Here is a 19,833-nt window from a genome sequence, read left to right as displayed (position 1 = left end):
TTTTTTTTATAGTTAGCCCACTGGGAAAAAAGTTACTAAAATATAAAATGCCACAGGTCAAGTAAATGAACTTCTGAATGAAAGATATTTTGGATGTAGGGGCATCTAGTGGTGATAGTTCTTTCAGATCAATGGACTTATAAAAAGTAATAATACTTATGCTGTATAGTCATTTTGCACATGTTTCAGTTACCAAATTTTTTTAAGTCACTGTTACAGGTTCACGGCCAAACTGAATTTCAGTAAGATAGTTTTCACAAGAGTTTTACAAATGCACGCTGACAAATGAACACTAATTGGTATTCCACTCAGTGGTGTGGGGGCTCTCTCTTACTGTTCCAACAGAAAAAACCTACAGTTTAAAGACGACACCGAGCCTTCCGACATGAATTATCACCTCTGTTCGGGAAAAAAGTGAGGACAGCTCCCGGTCCCCAATTCATCAGACTGTCCAAATACAATTGCACAGCCAGCCCTAGATCAAGCGCACCATTTATTAACTCGAATCTCTTGGTGTCAGGCACAACACCTCATTCATCCTACCACTGTGCTGATCCCATGGGCCTTTTACTCCAAGACAAGTGGATAGATCCTCCCGTTCAGGACCTGTGGGTGTCTGGCACATATAAATTGCGTCTGTTTTGGTTTGGATGTTTTTTTTTTTTTTAACCTATGTGAGACCTCTCGCCTCCTTTGCTTCCTTGGGGAGGCAGAGTGATCTTCCCTCCATCCTTTTGCCTTCAGGTTTACCAAGATTATTGAAGGGAGAAGAAGGGGCAGATTACAAACAAAGCCCAATTTACACAAGCAATGTTAGAATCAAATTTAATTTAATATTCCACATGTGTATGTTTTCTTACAGTGTAGGAATGCTATAGACATTTTAATGAGGGGGATCTGTTATTTATTCCTTTTTTCTTAGGAATACTTATTTTTATTCTTTTTAGAAGCCAGTCCCACTTTCAGAAAAGGACTAAGAGATGCCCTGGGTGCATCGTTTTAGTTTACTTTTTAAAATACTGGTTCACCAATCTCCTACTTAAGTCACTGCATAGATTTCTCTATTTCTCCTCCTCCTCTACTTCCCTCATTTGATTGTTTCCCCTATACTGATGATTGCCTTTCACTTTGAAGTGCACAATTATCTCTCCAAATGAAAAAGATTTCACATAAAGTTGGAGAAATCCTGCTGTTAAAAGTCTCTGTGGGAGCACTTTTATGTAAATGCAAAGAAATCATATATTGACAAAACCAACAGCAGGTAATGCATTTGTAAGCACGGAACACCTAAAGACATAAATGAACATTATCCAGCTCCATTAGCAGCTAAAGCAGTTCTTTCTTGACAACTCACTGAAGCATCACTGCTTCAAACTGCATTTAACAGAATGAATCTATGAAGTTGCACATATTTATATAATGGTGGAAATGATAGCATCTTTCTTACATCTGTTATTCTGAAGTGGTTTGTCACAACTCAATGCAATAAATCTAAATTGACGAATTAAATATCAGATAAACCCTACATTCATTCCTGCTGCTGGACACATTTTAGACTAAGATAACCCATGCCTTGAATCATTCAGTGCAACACCAATTCTTTACAGAACTCATAAAGTTTAATTTAATTTAAATGCATTAGAGATAGTACTGCTCTCTAATACTGCCGTATGTCCAGATGACTGCAGAAATATTTTTTTCAAATACTATTGACAAAAAGACAAACCATACAACTTCCAGTCCTATTAATTCAATTCCCTAGTCTCACTGGGCTGCCCCCCCACTGTTGACTCCAATGAATACACACCAGTGCTGTGCTTCATCTTATTTATTTTACCAGTCTGCTTGTGGGGCAAGCTGAGGTTTCACAGTCCTCTCCTTGAGAGGCAGTCACTTATACCATAACCCCAGTCTATTGTTGGAGCACACACACATTGACATAATTCAAACTTTTGTTTACAGCCATAAACAAGCCTTACAACAACTGTCTCCTCCTCCCTTCCCCTCTCTGTCTCATTTTCTTTCTTTCTTGGGATACCAAACATGACAGATATAAATGGAAATGTCAGCAGTAGAGCAGCTACCCAATCCTCAGCACGGGATAATGGCCGGCCTGCTGGGGATTCCCGGAGGGGCTTCGTCTCTAACCCCCACATCCTCAATTACCATCCCACCAACAGGCCCCCGAATGGCCTCTGCAGTGCAAGGATGAGCTAAGAAAAAGGGTTCAGCAACTAAATAGATATATATATTTCACAATGCATGTGCTCAACCATCTGTAATAGAGAGCTGTAATACAACTAACCATGTAGACGTCATGGATGCAATAGGTAGTGGTCCTATGGGAGCATTCTGTAGCTGCACTGGTTTCTTTATTGGATCTTTATTGTTCTAATATTAAACATTTTAAACATACAGCATTAATGTACAGAAAGTGTAGAGAGGACAATTGACTAAAGACACACACACACACACACGCACACACACACACACACACACACACACACACACACAATCTTGTCTCCATGACTCCAGGGGACATTATATTGACTTCGACATCCACTTCCTGGAGACTTACTCTAATCTTAACCCTAACCTTTACCCTAATCTTAACCTAAACGTAACCTTACCCTAACATTAATGTTACCCTAACCTTAGAATGTGTTTTCAGTATAAAATGTAATGATTTCAATTATGGGGGCTTGCTCTTTACCCCCATAAGGAATATAAGTCCCCATAATGTGACTGTGTAAATAGATTTACGTATCCATTAACACAATTTTACATACAGTATGGTAACATATTTAAACACTAATTCAACTTGGATTCCTGTTTTGTCATTTGTCATGTGACACCCCAAACACATACTATACACAACACATCCAAGAGACTGTGTTTTTGTTCTATAAAGGGACTGTGACTATCACTTATCTTCAGAGAGCAGTGTTTCCACCGCTGCAGCCTCTACTATGACAGTAAGGTTTGTTGTCACAGCTGCCAACATGAAACGCTGATGATACATTTTAGCAAATATGCTTCACTGTGATTGGATTAAAGGAGCCGCCTTTCAACATCTGTCCCCAGGATGAAAGTCTGGATTCCTCTGTTTTGGAGGGATACTGCTGGCAAGTTAGAAGAAGGTATTTCTACACTGGGATATCTTGCTCACTGGTAATGAAGACTGCAGACAGAGGAAGAATGCATATGGCAGGGGCGCCAGTTTGTGTGTTTTCCGCTATCGTGTGAACATGGACGTCTTGTGTCACTGAGAATGTTGGAACGGTCTAATGAAGAGGAATTGTTCCTGTCAACTTGCATTAGCCCACATGCTGTAAAATACAAGCTGTGAAATCCATCATATTGCAGGAAGTAATTATGCATACATAATTGCATCATGTACAGAGCATTCCTACAAAAGCAAATAAATGTTTTTTTGATACGATGGAAATACCTTGTTCTACAAGCTAGACATAACAGAGTGTAAGCCTCCCAAGCCCATGAGTTACAACCAGTAATGTGATAGTTTTATAAGGAATGAAGCTAACTGTATGTAAATATCTGGTGCTTTTTGTACTGTATGTCCCTGATGTACGTTACCAGGAAACCACACATACTGTAACATGAATGCACATGACCTAAATCAGATGGCAGCATGGCAAATACCACTTTTCTGTCCCTACATGTTTTACAATGATCATCATCTCAATTTAGCGTGCTTTGCTGATTGTGACTCAGCAAATAGTAGAACTGAGGGTCAAATGAATGTTGTTATTTTTGGTCTCAAATCAAAGTAGGCCAAATGAGTTCCAATTTTGAAGAAAAGTTGAGGGGTCACCAAAATTATATACTGTATGGAGCATATCAATAAAATGTTGACAGACAACATAATTGTTTCTCCCCAAAATATCATGTAGTACAACATCTACTGTTCGTGACAACAGCATCATTAAGCACTTGCTGTATATTTAACCAAAACCACAATGTTACCCCAATAAGTTACTGTGGATGCAAACTCAGATCTCTGATTTAACAGTTGTGTGCTTTGTATGCCAGCCATCCTAGCAAATCTACTGCTTTTAATAAATGTAGAATTTCGTTAATTCAAACAAAACAAACAAACAAACAAATTGCTGCTCTAAACATAACCCAGCTAGCAATTATGTGTCCTACAAAATATATTTGCTGTTGCAGTTTAGTTGTATATAAACAGAATTTCTCAGGAGACAGGGTTGGAATGTGTGTATTAAATTTCATGGCAATCCATCCAATAGTTGCTGAGACATATTACCGCAAAACACAAACATGAACCTCATGGTGGCATTAAAGGAAAGTGAAGGAATCATCACTGGAATACATCGTCTAATGCCCATCAGTATCTGTACATGTATATAATATATATATTTATATATTCTCAAGAATCAATAGAAAACAGTAGAGCAGTCCATTGCAGAGAAACGAGAAAATAAATAATGAATGTAATAAAATAAATAAAAATACAGGCACTCAGCAGCATGAGGAACACAGAAAAGGCTTGAATTGGGGAAAGTGCCAGGCTTAAAATGTGCTGCAATCCAGAGTAACTGCTTTATATGTTCATGCCATTGGAAAGCATTTTTTTTCTTTTTTTCTGTGTTTTATTCACCAAAAATATATCGGTTGTGATCTTTGTGAAAAGGATCTTCAACTTACTACAAGGCTTTTAGCAAGATTTGGGTTCATGTGAGCAGCTGCAGAGGAATAAGTTGAATGTTGAAATACAGAGAGAGCGTTTTGTAGAGCTGATATTAGGCAAGGGTCAGACATCCAAAATAATACTTATTTTAGACTTGACAGACTTATTAATATTTTATTACTATTCTCATAAAAATGTAAATGAATTTACTGGGAATTTTGAAGATGCATTATTTGGAGGATTGGTAGGATAGTCTTGAGTTACTTTATATTGCCACACTAGGTTCTGCTGTGTCTTTTCCTTTTTTTTTTTTTTTTTTTTTTTTGTTTCTCTGGAGTAGAAATGTCCCATTTGTGTTTCTGAGGAGAAAATGAAGTCAGATGCATCTTGGGTAATGCCAGGGGCCCCTTAACTTTCTGGGTTTGACATCATGAACAGATATTACAATTATAATGGAATTCTATAGTCTGGCAGAGGCATTTACCATCCTGACAACCAAAAGCCCGGCTAGACATTTTGTGCTTCCTGGGAATAGATATTATGTCTGCCTGCTTTGCATAAAGTTAGAGCATGGGCGTTTAGCTGGTCTGATTATATCGCCATGCTTTTTACTGGACCACTTTAAAGAGTGCAATCACGCCTACTTAATCTCATTTCCTGCCTTTACATGGGTTTAACCAAACCATACATCATCCATTTTTAGGGACTACATTTGCTAATATATTACCTAAAAATGATATCCAACATCCCCACAAGTAAGACATAAAAATATTATTTCCTGCATGTCGCGTGACTCTTTGTCATATGTATTTTGGTTTTAGGTAAGACAAAATAATGGTTTAGGCAAACAGCCTTTTAGAGTGGATTTCACCCTAAATGTAACGCACTAATGTAGACTATAAATAAGACTGAATCACTTTATTCAGCCTGACATTGTGTTCATGGTAATCTTTTCTTTGTTTTGTGCTAACCAGGCAGTAGCAAGTGATGTATCCATCTCACTGACATAGTATATATGAAGATTTAAGAGTTGTTATTTCTGTAAATCATTTTGTACAACTGCATCATCCTTGTCCACGGTTATCACTAGGGCTGCAACCAGGCTTGAAACAAAATATTATTTTCATTATCAATCAATCAGTTCATCATTTTGTCTATGAAGTGTTGGAAAATAATGAAAAATGCTTTAAAATGTCCATCTCTTCTCCATGCTGTATTTACAGTGCATTTCTATAGAGCTACAACATACCCATATAGTCCTTTGCATCCACAGCAGCTGGAAGGTGAAGTTTCAGCTCATCAGCATGAATGACCTCAAACCTCCTCGTACCTCACTCACTCTCTTACCGCTCATTAAGTCGTCCTGATGGGTCACCACATTATTCCTTTCCCGGGAAAAGTAGTAATCGTGGAGTCAGCCGGGACCAAGGTGAAGAGCAGTCCGAGCACATGGTTAGGATGAGGTTCAGATGTGTCAACTCTGAGGAGACTTGCTGTCCTCTCCATCACTCCCACACTGAAATAGTAAAGGAATGAAGATAGAATTCAACAGGATGCTTAGCTGCAAGTAAAAACAAAGAAAGTAGCTGAGAGAACAAGGCTGGTTCCACATTGGCTTCTACTGTAGGTTTAGAAGTATGACAAAGATTAGAATTTACAAAGGAATGAATTTACAAATGGGCTGTATGGTTCATTTGGAAACAGATATAGCAGAAATGTCAAATAAAAATTACATTGACATTGAGCTGTTACTTTTGGCCACAACGGTAGAATACTAAAAACTCAAATTGGATGGTCACTTTAATCCCTTTGGTGCTGAAACCAGCTCTGGCTCTCCACGGAGCTTGATTGCCGGTTGTAAAGAATAACAATATCAGGCAGGGGCAAAATGTTCGATGGAGATTAAAGTTGTGTTTGTGTGTGAGCATGTGTGTGAAGAAACCCAAGTCTCACAATAACAATAAACACTCCAACTCTATCATTCCCCTTTTCACTCAGAGCACACACACACACACACACACACAAAACACATCAGCAATTCAATCAACCACTATTCAGGCAGAAAGCTATTTCAGTTGTCAGATGTAAAAGGTGAAATCCTGATCTGTAGTATTGCTGCCATACTTTAAGTGCAATGAAAGTGTGGGTCTGCCAGCTATTGACCTGAGAAGTTTCATCACTTTAATGCGTCTAACTACACAGAACTATACATCAAATCAACTTTAATAAACCAAAAACAATGCCGATAGGTCAAAAAAACAACCCACGTTTGAGAGGAATAATGAAATCATGAAAAATAAAAGAGGCGTAGCAAAAGATATCATCCACATGAAACTTTAATGAGAGAAATGTTTTAGTTTTGGTGGTTACAATCTCTCTTTTGTCTTCAATAAGGTCTGCATTGACTGAATACAGACGTAATGTAGCCTCCTTTGTCTTTTTTTCCTTCATTATGTTGCTTGGCAGGAAATTACAGGTCAACACAAAATGACAATAGAAATGTCAAATGTTTTGTTTACTGGTAAGTCTCCATCTGCACACGACTTTAATATGATTGTGTTAATTTTTGTGGACTTTGGGAGCCAAGCTGGACCACATTTTCCAATTTCATTACCATTTAAATAGGCCTGTTAGATTCAGTGTATTGTACCCATTCTGTGACGCTGATAGTTTCTTTGACTGAGCTGTTTCTCTTATCTTCTGCTCGTCTTTGATCGTGCCTCACCATCTTTGCAGTGTCTCCATCTCCGCTCTGTAATTTTTTTCCTACTCTGTGAGGAGGCATATTTTCTTTTAATCAGTACTTGAAGGTCAGAGAATTGCCATAGCATTTAGAATAATTATAGTGTTTTCATCAGTCAAAGGAAACATTGAAGACATTTTGAGGAGTTGCTGGAATGTTTTATGACAAGAAAAGTGTAGTATACAGTCTCATGGTGGTTGACCAGACAAACAAATCTATATTTTCCATTACATAAGTTCCTCTCCTCATTTCTTCCCCAGATATCTGTGCTCAACTCTTGCAGCAACACCATAACTTTGATAGTTCATTAGGTCTCCATCACAATCCAGGGTAGAAATACTGCAATTTGGTGAGAGAGAGAGAAGACAAAAGGACAAGAGACAGACTGTTGTTTGTTGTGAGGGTTGGAAAAGTAGCAAGAATACTTCATGTGCATGCTTCAGTTTCTTTGCATCGGTAGCCTGGGTGTCTGTATCATTTTCTAGCTGTCTAAGCCTCCAACTCTTCATAGCATACAGCTGAAAGCGTTCAAATGCCACTGAGCTGTGAAGTGCTCCATAATTCCATTTCAGAGGATGATTGGAACCTCCATTCTTGAGGTGCCACATCTGCAAGGCTTCTATACCTGCAGACACTAAAGTGACAAAGGGACATTTTCCACTCACTGGTTTGTGACACAGGCCAGCCCTCTTTTTTCCTTTCCAAGTGAGCCCCCGAGTTTGAGATGAAATGCCTCTGATGCGATGCCTTTTGATGCGCTCTTAAATTTTCTCCTTGGGGGGAAACAATAGTCAGGATTTGTGCTGTCACGATTTGAATCAACCAGAGAATTTCTTTTAACTTTTCAGCAAATGACAAAAGGATAAAAAAAAAAAAACCTCTTCCCAAAACTTGACAATATCCCTCAGCAGGTGCCAAGTTAAAACATTTTCTCTCCTGTTGAGGAGCCTTTGAGGAGAAGCTGATCAATTTAAGGAGTGTTTTCAAACCACAGAAGGAACAAATACCTTGAGTATTACAGTAAAATAGGCCTTTCTTGTGATGTATGCCAACATTATCTTTTGCTGAGTATTGATGGATCCAGCCTTTGTCTATTTAAGTGGCACAGCTGACACTTCATTTTCAGCTTTACATCCCAGCACCCATTCAAAAGGAGGGTGTTAGACTTTGTCAGAGTTCACTCTCTGCTTGCATAGGTTTTCTTTTTGATACAAGGAACTGCCATAAATCGTAATGCAGTAAAGGTACAAGTGCAAGGAGACTCTGTGAGGGGTGGGTGGGGGGGTGTTTGAGGAGAACAAAGAGCAGGGAGCAGAGAGAAGGAGGGAAAAAAGAGAAAGAGAAAGAAGGAACATTGAATTCTCACCAGAGCATATTATGAGTGAAATGGAGGGGTGGCCGTAAATTACAAGTAATTTGTGTCATGAGTTAGAGGATTTAAATCACTGGAATCAATGTCAAGGAGGAGAGGAAAGATATTGCACCTAGTTAACATTACAAAGCAGGAGAGGAGAGGGGTGGCATGAATGGATGGGTGGCAATGGGGAGTTAAAAGAGCGAGAGCTCGTGTAAGAGGTGGGAAAAAGAGACAGATGATTTTTCACTCTTCTCTCTCTGTCTGTTGGCAGGTGTATGCATGCATCATTAGAGACTTGAAAAATGTGTGAGGAGGAGGTTGTAATGACTCACTAATGACCTTGACCAGCAACTTCAGCAAAGAGGGCTCTTGTCTGCTGGTACCTATGTAGCAAGAGCAGCGTCAACGTGATGAACTGCAATACCACCAAGGACGTGTGTGAGGAAAGAATAGAATTATCCAGACTATTAAAGCACCTTATGTTCATCCATGACCACCTCTTTTTTCCCTTTTTTCCTCTTGTCTACATGGAACTCAAAAACTCAGACACATCCTTTGTTCACCGTGTCATAAAAAACTTCATTTATCCTCAAGGTTTCCTGTCTCCCCTTTTGAATGAATAAAATCTCAAATCGGCAGCCTTCCCCTCACAATTTCTCAGATGGGTACTTCCCAAAACAGATTTATTGTAGATGTCCAAGTTGTCAGAAAATGCTTAGCCCTGAGAAAGAAAAATGGACATTTACCACTACTTGCATTTCTATCCATCCTGCCATCCTGTGCTGGCTGCTGGTGTTTGTGCAGTGTGAGTGTGTCCTGAATTCACCTGTCACTTACAGCTGTTGCAATGAATTGCACTTTTCTCACCAGTTCCACAACATTTGTGTAAATGGAAATAATGAGATGGCACTCTGCTGGCAGAGACTTCACCAACAGGCAACCATACCGAAGCCAAAAACTGTGTGTGCGTGTGTGTGTGTGTGTGTGTGTGTGTGTGTGTATGTGTGTGTGTGTGCGGTACTTTATAAGTGTAATTTTTGCAGAATGCAAATGTTAGATTATAAACACAGCAGATTAGCATACAAGCATAAATCAGTTGAGCTGATAGCACTGCAGAAGCTCCTTACAAGTTTAAAAAAATAAAAATTATCTCCCTCATTTGCATGTTAAATAATTGAATGTGTGTATCAATTTTTAATTATAAAATCGAATTTGGTTTTTATCTATAATCCTCATTTCTGTTTCCAGTTTAGCTTTTTAAGACACCAACTGAAGCTCATTGCATTTGCATTATCTATCCCCTGTGAAGTTGAGATCCTCCACAGCCATCAGCAAACAACGGGCGCGCACCATTTTATCTATCTCACCTGTCAGAGAGGAAGAATGTGAAGCAAAGAGAAAGCCCGGAAATGAATTACAGAGCAAAATGGAGAGAGTCATCTATTGCTGGTGACAGAATACTCTCAGACTGAAGATAAGGAAATCCCATTTGTAGGAAACAGCCACTCAGCACTTTTCAGTGTAACCCGTTAACAGAGCGGGTCAGCCCGTGGGTCAGCAGAGAGATAATGCGCCTTTGATGGTGGTGAGCAAAAATATATGTAACAGGATATTGTCACTGTGGGAACATGGTTATCTATGAAACATGGAAAATGGACCTGGGCTTGTGGCTCCCTGCCTGACGATAGTGATGTCAGATTTAATACTGCATTATATGAAGCTACTGCAGCAATACATAAAGATAAAAGAGGATTAAAATACATTCTTATAGGATATTTCAATATTGCTGCTACAGTTGCAACAGTTCATGTACAGCTCCAGTGTGAATTCAGTACTTGATGATCACAGGCTGCGTCAGACTTTGCCATCCCAGTGGAAATGTTTTGATGATGGATTATTTCCAGGCTGCAGGGGAGACACAGAACATTTTTGATCTTGTTGTTTTGTTGCCCTGTTGACAAGCATTCAGTCTGGGTGAATGACTTTCCCCATAATATTTCTGTAAACATAAATATGGAATTATGTGCATAAATTTCATGTAGGAAATGCAATTTATTACAGTGTACTTTTGAACAAACAAAATTAGTATCCAAGAGCTGAGAGCCCTGGAAGTCTCTTCCTAGTCTTTACTTCCTCTAGTTGTTTGGACACTTTGAAGATCGCTTAGGCCATTTAACTCTCAATTTATCTCCCCTCTGTCTGTTTCTCTTTTAATTACAGCCCCCGCTTTGGTAGGAATCAAACAGAAACAATTAAAAGAAGATTGTTTTCAAAGCCACTCGATCCAGTTAATGAATAGACTTGGAATACAAACTAGTTAGAAACTTTCAAAAAAAGTTTAAAAGGAGCAATTAATTGGGTTGGACTCAGAGAGATTATATTTCCAAAAGAGGATGTTGTTGGTAAGGATCCATCTTAGATTGAGGAGGGCTGTTTAAGCTAGGCTTATTACTCAATACAACTCTCACATAAGCTTGATGTGAAGCATTCAAAGTCACTGGCTGAGACTTTGATGCCACTTTAATCAGCCCCAAGCAGCAACAGGACTGTTTTCCTGTGATCACTTGAACTTCATTGAGGGAGACAGATGATGAGCGAGGGCAGGGCTGTCCTGTCAGACACGCAGCTTAAACGAGGGAGAAACCCCCGATGATGTCAACGCGGAGGAGTCATACGAAGTAGTTGTAAAAGGCAACACAGTACAGGGAGGTTTCAGCCTGAGAAGCCTGCTCAGATGTCTAGGTTTGATAGATTAATAAAGTGACTCACAAGCTTGAACTTTGTGGTGGATGTTGTTCACAGGTGCACTGCAAATCAATTACATCTGTGCCACAGGCTGTAATCTCATCTGAGTCCTTTGCAATCAGCGATATGTCAACTGGACATAAAGCCTGCCATTATTATTATTTTTTCAGCCTGGGACTGATACTGCAAGCTGGGATTGAGGATTAAACTGTGCAACATACTAACTAGATGCACTAACTGACTGTGTGTGTATGTGTGAGTCTCTGTGTTTATGTGCTCATGTATGGAAGAAATAATACACACTACAGGCGTGTATGTCAGCAGCATCTGCAAAGGAGATTGATTCTAGTTTTCCAAGAAAACTCTCAGTTAAGTGGCGTTTTTTGTTTGCTTATTTTTAACATGCATACATGTATCTTTACATTTTTTTCACCATGCTGGCAACTAAGAACTTTAATTAGATAGATTTACCAGCCATGTGCAGACATTCATGGTCCCCAGAGGATACATCCTACTAACTGCAGTGACCCTCTGACTTTTCCTTTAATGCCACCATGAGGTTGACATTTTTAGTTTGGTGAAATGTCTCAACAACTCAAAAGCAATTAAATTTCACATTCATGCCCACCTCAGGTTGAATTGTAATAACCTTAATTGATCCTGTGAAACCTTTTGTCTAGCGCTAACATGTCATTTGAATTGACATTTGAATTGTCTAATACTTTGGTTTATGACAAAATACCTGCAAAACTAATCTAATGTTGTCATGCTAACATGCTAAACTAAGATAGTGAACATGGAAACATTATACCTCTTAAAAATCAGCATGTTAGCACTGTAGTTGTCACTGCATGCTGACATTAGCATCATGCTGCAAGTACTACTGAGCCAAAGTACAGCCTCACAGAGTGAAGCATGTCTGCAGAGTCTTGTTTGGTAATAACCATTTGTACACCCGCAGTGTAATTTCATGAAGGCCACTTGACTAAAAAATAAAAATCTCTGAGAAACACTGAGCCTCAGCTCATCAACTTTCCAACCATTCATATGCTCATGTTTCAGAGCAGGCCATGACTATTATGGATGAAACTCAGGCAGTAATGTGAGGAATAGATTGTACCTGCACAGCACTGATGCATAAAAGAACAGACATCATACTACAGGTGGCTCATCTCAGAATCAGATTGTTAAAAGAAATATCTGTTTAGCTTTAATCTTTCCCGCAAACTATTCCCTCTGTTCACGATTCAAAGATATGTATGGATTGAAGATGTAGTTTAGAGTCGCTGGAACAGTATTGGGTTATTATCTTTCAAAATAAAATTCACAGATCAAAACTGTATAATGTATTTGCTTCTCATACAGTATCTTTGGACACATGCAAATTCCAGCAAATAGGTAGGTAGCTGCGTGGGTGAGGGGATCAAGGACAATAAGCTCAGAGCTTCTTCTCTGTGTTTGTTTTACAGATGGCACACCAAATGGTGTCTGAAATCTTAACTTTTTCTCAAACTTCTACATGATCTATCACAAGATACAGGTAGAGCAGATCAGCTACGTAGCCTGGTATATAGGGCTGTGTAACGATGTCTTTTTCCCTGATATCTATCCAGAGCCTGCACATTTTGCAAATAACACGTCTACCACAAAAGTTGAATGATGCTATACAGCTCTATTTGCCAGTCACCATGGTTACACATGTACATAAAGCAGTATGAATGGTGCTAGCAGCAGCGAAAGCAGAGAGAGACTGAATAAGAGTGAATGCAGGAGTCAGACAGCCCAGAAATCAGGAATGAAAGAGAGTGATGCTGAATAGGATACTGTGAAAAAAGACCCAGCTAAAGGCAGATGTCACTGATGGGATTAGTGTCTATTAGGCTCCTGTCACAGTGGGCACCCGCAATATTGTATGGGGTTAAGTTATACAGGTAGGTTTATGTTTTGGTGAATATAGCTTCTGTATGAAATTTGTTAACCAGTGCCTCCAGACATCATGACATTCCAGACTTATAAGCCCCAGGATGCAGCATGAAACCAAAGTTGTGGCTATGAACGAGCTAGCAGCAACACATACTATATAATCCTTACCCTACCATTGATGACATGAAATGAAAGCATGGGTCGAAAACAGGATAAAAATAAGGTGACCCTATCCTAGGTTTGAAATTGGTAGTTTTTGCAAAACCCTGGATTATTCAATACCATTTCAGTGTTCAGTGTGCCAAGGAATTCCTGCTTTCCACAATATCTGCACAGGAATGGTATGTTATAGCTATTGCAAATAAACAGGGTTAAATCACCTGGTTGAGGTTAAGGAAAGACTGTGGTTCATAAACAGTAATTCCCCATCTGTCAGTCTCTTGCGTGACTATCTGAAGTGCTACATGGCCATCCGCCACCCAGACCTCCACACCTTTACTTTCACCTCGCTGCATAAAAGACATAGCTGCTTCCTGTGTTAGCACTGAATGTTAACAGTGGGCATATTGTAGATCATGTCCAACACGCACACAGCTCATTGGAATACTGAGTTGAAATCAGGACACTACAGAGACAGAGCACCTGAATGATCCACTAACTAAGCCTAACTAAGGGGTTTTAAAACATGTCCTGCAGTTGAATGGTTGTTATCCAGCTGACTGAACTTCACTCTATAGGCAACACTGGGGGGAAAAGGTTGATTCCTGCTTCAGCACTCCCCGATGTCTTTCATTATTTATTAAATATAACATTGAATTCTGAAACTGAATTCTTCTGCCTTTCTTATTTTATTCAGTCCTGTAGTTATTTTATAGATCTACAGTGTGTGACTTTGCTTATGTCAGTATGTTTTATATGCTACTGCTTGCAAAAACTGCTACTGACAGTATGCTCTTGTAAAAATAAGCCTGGTGTTGGAAATTTTATTGTATGCTGTGTAATATACTTCAACCTATGTGCATGTATTCTGTTTTATAATGCATGTATTGCATACTGCAGCACCTTACTCAGTGTATAGCTCCACCAAAGCACCATCTATAAAATGTGACTGATGACACCAGTGACACCAGCATAACAGAAGAATCTTCAAAGGATACAATGTTGATTTTTTTCTTATTTTTTATGCTTTTCATTAACAACTCTGCCACTTGTTCAGTGCAAGCGACAGGGTCTTTTTTGATAGCTGAGACCATTGCAACCTTTTGCATCCTGAATTTGGGAATGTTGTTGCTTTTGTTCATGCCAGAGCCATGGAGAAAGAATTCTACACTGGGAAATTGCCAGGAGGAAATTTTCATGGAAAATTGACTCTATAGTTTCTGCTTCCATATGATACTGACATGGGAATATAGCATTGCTAGAGGTAAAGAAAGTCAAAAGTCAAGGTCAAGGCACATTATCTCGACACACACAAACATACTCACAACTCAATTCCTGCTCAAAAAGCAGGAAAGTCACAACAAAAGAAAATCTCATGATGAAACTAATTCTCTGCCACTGCAGTAAGCACTCCTGGTCATGGTTTCTACTGGTTTATGTATGCTTCATCCACCTCCCCTTGCGTACACACCCAGGTCCAGCCAGTCATGTAAGAGTGAGGAATATGACCTCCCTTCAGTCAAAATTATCTTCACAGCAAGCTGCCTTCAGTGGCGGAGGACTCTGCTCCAGCCTGATCACATTACACACAGTAAGTACTACAGCTCAGGAGCCCCCGAGGCTTCTGGGTCCCTACAGCTGAGGATCCGAGCAGAGGCTGAGGATTAGTGTGGCCGGGGGTGGGGGGACCATGGGGTGGGCGGGATCACATGAACGCATGCTTATCAGAAAGCAGGGGCTCTGGTGTCAAGGTCCCATCATCACCAGGAGCAGAGCATGAATGAATATGAGGCAATGCTCATGAATATTCGATTGAGTGTTATCTTTCTCTTTCAACTTTCTTTTTCACTCTTTTTTTTTCTCCCTTTTCCAGCACTGTCAGATTTTCTCTCCCTGCCACTCTAATCTTCCATTTGCTTTCCCTCTGTTTTTTATCTTCTTCTGTCTCTGTCTTTCTCTCCTTGGGACATTGCGTCCTTTACCACAAGGGGTAACAAGCGATCCCAGATCATATTTGAATCTAGCATGTCCCAAAGACTTCTGGAGTCTCACACAAAGCTTTAAAAATACAAGGACTTTACCAAAGAGAGCTCTCACAGCAAACAGTAGTTAAATCTATTTAGCTCTTCTCTTTCTCTTTCTGTCTTTCTTTCTGTGCATACACAATTGCAGAAATTTTGGCTATCCTCTCAGTAAATCTTGGCATCCATCTACATGTGAGATAACCACAAGGATGGAAACCAATTCTGCTTTTTTCACAGTAGTCACAGTAATTATGCTCTTTTTTTACAGTATGATTTTGCTCTTTGTTTTCCACTGCTTGAAGCGATGTCCCAACACCTTTATCTCTATCCTCTCCCTCTTCTACCATCTTAGCCAGATAAGCACACAGCCCATGACAAATAGTAGGAACAGAAGAAGAACTTACTTTATATAAAGTGATTGTCTACACAAGCTTAGTTCAGCCAGATATGCGGTATTATTCTGAAATGCTTGCTGCTGTTTCCTGCCATCCCTGATAAACAATCACAGAGCATGTTGTATAATTTGGGGTCTCATGCTGCCTTGCCTGGTCAAAAGAGGTGATAGGGGTTTGATTCATAGGGCTGTGGCATCCAATTCTAGTTGGCGCGGGAGTCCGGCCCATGGTGCCATGGTTCGTGGGCCGTAAAATGAGCAGAAGGGCACGGCTTTGAATGTCTCTTCCACAGGACCCCTGGGCACGGCCACAGCAATCAGTTGCTTCAAATGGAAGTGCAATTGTAGGCGAAAAGGGCAACAGCACTCTGGCAGACACACAGAAACAGACAGCGGCCCCACCGGACCACTCTTTGCCTGATCGGTTCTGGAGCTGGCAGGGTCCACACAAAGGTCATTGTTTGGGAAGAAAAGAGGAAGAAAATGGGTTTGTGTAGTTGCCTTTGCTTGTTCTGATACAGTCCATCTTTTCAAAGAGATAATTTGAATGATTTCAATAATTTTGAAATTAGGAACAAAAATACAACAAGGTGCCACAGTAATATGAGTTTTCTACACAAATGAGCAGAAAAACAGTCAAACTGACCACCACACTCTCCACTTTCTTGGCCATGGCGATGGCCCTGGCGACACTAACACTCTTCTTTTCAACACACCATTTTTGTTTTATAGTGATGAGACAAAGCTTTTTGTGAAGGGCTTGTTGAGCAGCCCATACTACACAATTCTCAAATTATCTTTTCTAGCATTTTTCAATTGTTACATTTTCCCGAAAACCTCTAAAACTTTTTGCTGTTTCTGGTAGCCCTTTCTAAAATCTGACAAGCTTTAACCAACACACTGAGCTCTCTTTCCCAGCCAACATTCATAAATGGATTTTTCATGTCACTCAAAAATGTCTTGAGACCTTGCAATGTCAGTGGTATCTAAACCCCCACCCCACTAGCCACCCAAAAACTAAAAAGTCTGTGTACCCTGTCTGATGTGGCAGTAGTGGTACGGGCTAGATGGGGAACAAGTGAAGGGTTGATGAATGAATGAATGAATGAGTGTTTCACCTGCTTCAGTCTCAAGCAGCACAGTGGGATCATGAACCCTCCTGCCAGATACAGAAAAGCTGAACATCACACATCCCCTCAGGAGGTACTGTCTATGAAATAAATCTTTGCAATCTCTGCATCCCTACCTCCGCTTCCTTCTTTTTTCTTTACCCTCTCTTCCCACACACACATCTTGCAAACAATAATCAACTGTGCTGCTCTTTTTCTGCATTGGCTGGTGAGTACAAGGAAGAAAGCAAACATGCCCCGGCCAAACCCAAATCAAAATCTAAGATAGGAACGGGAAAAGGGAGATGTACGTGTGTGTGCGTGGGGCGTGGGGATGTGGGAGCCTTCCAAGTAAAAATGTAATCATGAAGCAGCTGGGGGTAGAAATAGGTGATCTACAGTGGCAGATAGGAGCAGACAAGGAATAGTGGTATGAAGAGGAGGGAAAAGCAAACAGTGATGAAAGAGAAAATTTGTGGTAATAGCTTCAGCAGCTGAACTGATTAAAATGGAATAGTGATTCAGACTAGTCTTCACTTTGCAAACAGCCACTGCTGAGTGAACTTTATTACAGACAGTGTCTGAGTGATAAATAAAACAAAGAAAAATAACCTGTTGTCAGGTTATTAGGTACGCCAAGCTTAAACTAATGCAGTGTGATGGCAAAGGATGCTGGAGTATCGCTAAAGTTATTAGGATACATCCTCTGGGGACCATGACTGTTAAAAATGTGGTGCCAAATCCATCTCCTAGAATTTGAGATATAGGAGGAGGCCATGGATGCCTGTACAAAATTTCATAGCAATCCATCCAATAGTTGAGATATTTAACTATTGGATGCTCTACTGAGACATTGCAATCCCTAGGGCCATGCTGCTATAGCATTCTAAAGGTGCTACATAATGTTTTTGCTATCAATGTTTGTCTCCAGTGGTGGAAAACAACACCAATTTTAACTCTTGTTTTGCTTCTGTTTCTATCACTTATTTTCTTCTACTGAAGTTAGCATGCTAGCCTGCAAGCACCAAGCTTTCCTGCCTGAAAATACCACTTGCACCACTTTGATAGTGAGTCACATTGTCCAGTCTGCCCTCAGTCCAACATGAGAAGATAAAGAAATGGTGCTGCCCAAGGAGTGTATTCTAACCTCTTCTCTTGTAAATGCAACAATGGTAAGTGTGTAACTGCTAATGTTGGCTACATAGTGATGGCAAACTTACATACTGTACCAATAAATTTAGGAAAAACATATGTAAATGAACTAAATGTTTCTAAATAGATTATTAACCATGATATATAATAACATCTCATTTATTATCATCTTTTGTACCACATATATGCACTGTTATTAACAAAAAATTGAAATTACTCATCCGTGTTATTGTTAATAGAGCAGTTTAGCCACAGTACCTCTCACACTGTAGAGACAACTGTACAACACGAGTGTGAAACACCTTCTCGAGGTGTAAATTGACCAATCCTTGTCTCTGCTCGTCTGGAAGCCCCAGAGAGCTTTTTCTGATGAGCTGATTTTTCTTCCTTGGTAGCCATGCAGAAAAGTTCGATACACTCAGCAGTTTCCAAAATGGCCTGTATCCACCGCGGGGTGGGCTAAAATTGAAAGGGAGCACACAATGGCCTGAAAGCAAAGGGTCAACCGGGGTGAAACTGAAGCTTCGTGACAGCTGTGACTGCAAGGACACACACATATGGTCATGTGTGTCTATGTGTATGTGTGTGTGCGTGCATAAGAGAGAAAGAAAATGATTCCCCTATCTAGCCCACTAATTCGCTCCATGAAATTCCATTCTGCAGGGGCCCCTGGGAGCATTTCTTTCATTCTCCTGTAATTAACACTTTACCTGGTGATGAGCTACCACAGCTCTAATGGTAATTTAGCCTTAATGTATGCACACACTGATACACATTATTCTATTGTGATCAGAACAGCACGAAAATGCAATTATGAAGTAACTGATGATTGCATTTCCAATCAGAAACAATTTGATGCAGCAAGCTCCGTTTCTTTCATTACTTTCAGTCAGCTGCAGGTGCAAAACAAAAATCCAGTATGCAATTTTCTTAACACATGCTTACCTTGAATATTTGTCTTACTGAGTATATGAGCAAATAAAAGCAACAGCACAACAGTTTCAGGCAAATGGCCCCAGATGAACCAAAAGGCTTAAAGGTATTAAAAAGTATATTTACATTTGTTTTTAATTTGTTTTTCACCAAAGTGACTGAAATTGAGATTTATTTTTAGTTTTAATTTATTGGTAAATTTGAGCAATGTTTATGACAGAGACTGAAATAAAAACTGTTTTATCTCATCCATTTGTTTTTGGTAGTATTTTCCAGTGTTATAAGGTGTAGCAAAAACGTAACCACCCGAATCAGCATCCAATCATTCTGTGTTTAGAAAAGGTCATTGCTTGATAAATTGAGTGTTCTTTCAAATGTGAGCTGAAAATAGTTATAAAAAAACAACTTATCCTGAATTGAACCCTTGTTCTGCAGCTTTACGCTCAAGGATAACAATTTTCTATCTTTATAACTATAACCAAAATCTCATTCTTCTCAAAGTCTTTTTAAGCAGTAGAAGGACTATTTTATTTTGAATGTGAGATCAGCACCATCATCTTCAAAGTTGTGCTTAGTCATGGAGAGAGAAAAGGGAAATGAGAGTTTAACAGCCTTTATCCCT

General features: G+C 39.6%; 1 long non-coding RNA gene across 4 annotated transcripts in view; it reads right to left on the bottom strand.

Moving 5' to 3' along the window:
* The window catches only part of LOC108896805 (uncharacterized), a 164,873-nt gene that overhangs the window by 30,422 nt on the left and 114,618 nt on the right, over nucleotides 1-19,833 (bottom strand). For 3 of the 4 annotated variants that reach the window (XR_001963182.2, XR_001963183.2, XR_001963185.2), the window contains exon 4: nucleotides 6,020-6,188. This is a non-coding gene — a long non-coding RNA (uncharacterized LOC108896805). Of the gene's footprint in view, nucleotides 1-4,967; nucleotides 6,189-19,833 lie in introns of those variants that run through there. The other variant, XR_007813627.1, reaches the window with a different exon arrangement.

Source organism: Lates calcarifer, linkage group LG7_1 (genome assembly GCF_001640805.2).
Source record: "Lates calcarifer isolate ASB-BC8 linkage group LG7_1, TLL_Latcal_v3, whole genome shotgun sequence".
Taxonomy (NCBI): domain Eukaryota; kingdom Metazoa; phylum Chordata; class Actinopteri; family Centropomidae; genus Lates; species Lates calcarifer.
Note: the sequence above shows the minus strand (reverse complement) of the source record. Positions and strands in the feature narration are given on the sequence as shown.